The 3,245-nt window shown below is 48.6% G+C and overlaps 1 pseudogene; it reads right to left on the bottom strand.

Moving 5' to 3' along the window:
- The window catches only part of LOC111964529 (pappalysin-1-like), a 101,187-nt pseudogene that overhangs the window by 96,570 nt on the left and 1,372 nt on the right, over positions 1-3,245 (bottom strand).

Below are 3,245 nucleotides of genomic sequence, written 5' to 3'. Positions count from 1 at the left end.
AGCGTTAGCGATAATAGTGCATTATGAACAAGGACCCCATTTAGAACTAAGCATTCATACTGTTTCGGAACCGAAGTTGAAATTGACACGGTGACGTCTAGGTTGCATTTAACATATATGGAAATACCTCTACCGCTGTCTGCTCTGTAGATATTGTACCCAGCTAACAGAACATCTGAGTCTGGGACAGAGATACAGAACCAGGATTCAGACATAATCAATATGTCAGCATGTGATTGTGAGACCAGTATTTCAATCAAATCTAACTTTTGGATCAAGCTTCTAGCATTCAAATGAATAATTCCAAGGCCACTATTTTGAGAGCTCATATCAGATGGAACATTCAAGGTAATATTAGATGAGCGACGCTTCCTCCGTGTAGCTACTGACAGGCCTGAGTTGGATGGAGACGAGATTACATCTAACAATACCCCTCTGACTGTGCGAGGAAGTGGCAACACGGTACCTTGACATCAGTGTTACAATAACATAAAGCCCATCAAAAGTTTCATCCATGTTATCAGCACCTGTAGTGCTATTTAAAACGGGGGGGGTGGGGGGGGCAAATGAGTATAGTCTGATGTGGAATCGACCAATTCCGAGTATCAACCCCCATGGCTGTATATTCTCACATGCTCTGTATGAGACTATAGTGAGAGCCAGGTTTGAGGAGAGAATGCTTGTACCATACCTATACCTCAGATGTAATCCATCCTGGAGAAATACATTCGGTCGATGTAGGAAAGCTGTAAAATTGTCCATATATTGTATGCTTATTGAACAACAATAACCTTTAAGCCAGATGTGTAGCTGGCGTATACGACTGAAATGATTATCCGTAGAGTGTGGAGACGGGAGTGGAATTGAAATAATGCATTGTTAACCTGATTGAAGTWGAGTATGAATCAGTGATTTAAAGTCCTTTTTGAGTTGCTCAGATTGCTGTAGTTTAATATCATTTGACCCTACATGGACTGTGATAGCTGTGGCAGTCGGGTGTTCACTAATGAGTAGCGGTAACATACAGTCAATGTCCCGGATCCAGGCACCCGGGTAACAGATGGTCTCTACTTTCCTAATAGAAACATTTTGGATCATGGATGAGCCCACAATAAGGACAGTGGGACTGCTGCTTGGTAATTTTTTTAAATTGCGTCTCTCTTGAGTTATCTTCCTCCTAGAAAGTTGTTTGGGGCTAGTTGTAGGGCTGTTTCGTCGTAAATTGTTTAGGGGTCCACTTGCTTCCGGGCAGAGTTGTTTGTTCCTTTGGGGCCAGCGGCAGAGACCTCCGACTCTTCCAATACCCGGTATCTGTTTCCCAGTTCCAAGGCATCACTTTGCCTTGGCGTTTTCCTGCCAGGATGTTTTGGTTCCGTATAGTGATCCATGGCTCCTGAGGCAGAGCAGAGGAAATCGAGCAGACCGGATGCTTGAGTATAGCTCCCGGTAATGGCCACGGCTCTTCTAGCGGGATCAAAGTATGTCTCACAGCTGCAGGCTCTTCCCGAGGCCGCGGTGACAAGCCATGGGCAAGTGGCTTCATTCACCACGTTTTTGGCATACTCAAGCAAAGAGTCAATCAGCTGTTCATCTTATTTAATCTGATGAAGAATAGACACTCTACCTTCCAATTCTGCAATTTTCTGGGTCAGTTGCTGGCAATTGGCACCTGCCGAGGGGTGAGTATGGTCATCATTCCAAGTTGTTAGATAGCAACGCTAACTAGCTTTGGTGTGGGGATAGGCCCAAATCGAGCTAATATGCTAGCTAGCGTTACGGAGCTACTGCGAGTCCAATACTGAGTCATCTAGCTAGTTCCTTAGTCTGGATAAGTCGATGAGGAGCAGAAGTTTTTAAGAAAACTGTAGCTATTTGAATATATAAATGATAGAATAACACTATTTTAGCAAGATTGTCATGATGTGTATGAAGGCGAAGTCAGGTGCAGGAGAGCAGAGTATGATTAAATAAAGCACACTTTATTATAGTTCCAAACCCGGAGCACAACAAAACAAACACGCTCAAAAAACGGAACAATAAAGTAAAGCGCTTAACGAACATCACTTGACATGAAGACAATTACACACAAAACATGATGGGAAACAGAGGGTTAAATACAATTAGATTGATTGGGGAAATGAAAACCAGGTGTGTATGAAAACAAGACAAGACAAATGGATATATGAAAAATGGAGCGGCGATGGCTAGAAAGCCGGTGACGTCGATCGCCGCCCGAACAAGGAGAGGAGTCGACTTCGGCGGAAGTCGTAACAGTACCCCTCCCTTGACGCGCGGCTCCAGCGGTGTGCCAACACCGGCCTCGAGGACAACCCGGAGGACGAGGCGCAGGGCGATACGGCCGGCGACGGTGAAACTCCCGCAGTAGTTCAGGATCCAAAATATCTGCAACCGGAACCCAGCACCTCTCCTCCGGTCCGTACCCCTCCCACTCCATGAGGTACTGAAGGCCCCCCACCCGACACCTTGAATCAAGGATGGAATGAACGATGTACGCCGGGGCCCCCTGGATGTCCAAAGGTGGCGGAGGGACCTCCCGCACCTCAGATTCCTGGACCGGACTAGCCACCACCGGCCTGAGGAGAGACACATGGAACGAGGGGTTAATACGATAATAAGAAGGAGGTTGTAATCTGTAACATACCTCGTTCACCCTCCTCAGGACTTGAAATGGCCCCACAAACCGCGGACCCAGCTTTCGGCAGGGCAGGTTACGGGTCGAGAGCGGGACCCGGTCCCCCGGTGCGAACACAGGGGTCTCACTGCGGTGACGGTCCGCGCTGATTTTCTGACGACGCGCGACTCGCTGGAGATGGACACGAGCAGCCTCCCATGTCTCCTCCGCGCGCCTAAACCAGTCGTCCACCGCAGGAGTATCGGTCTGACCCTGATGCCATGGTGCCAGAACCGGCTGGTACCCCAATACACACTGAAAGGGGGAGAGGTTAGTGGAGGAGTGGCGAAGCGAGTTCTGTGCCATCTCGGCCCAGGGCACGAACGCTGCCCACTCCCCTGGCTAGTCCTGGCAATAGGACCGCAGAAACCTGCCCACATCCTGGTTGACTCTCTCTACCTGCCCGTTACTCTCGGGGTGAAAACCTGAGGTAAGGCTGATCGAGACCAACCAGACGTTCCATGAACGCCCTCCAAACTCTCGACATGAACTGGGGACCCCGATCCGACACTATATCCTCAGGCACCCCATAGTGCCGGAAGACATGTGTAAA

The sequence above is a fragment of the Salvelinus sp. IW2-2015 genome, linkage group LG5, assembly GCF_002910315.2.
Source record: "Salvelinus sp. IW2-2015 linkage group LG5, ASM291031v2, whole genome shotgun sequence".
NCBI classification, from domain to species: Eukaryota; Metazoa; Chordata; class Actinopteri; order Salmoniformes; family Salmonidae; genus Salvelinus; species Salvelinus sp. IW2-2015.
This window is presented reverse-complemented; position numbering and strand designations above follow the sequence as displayed.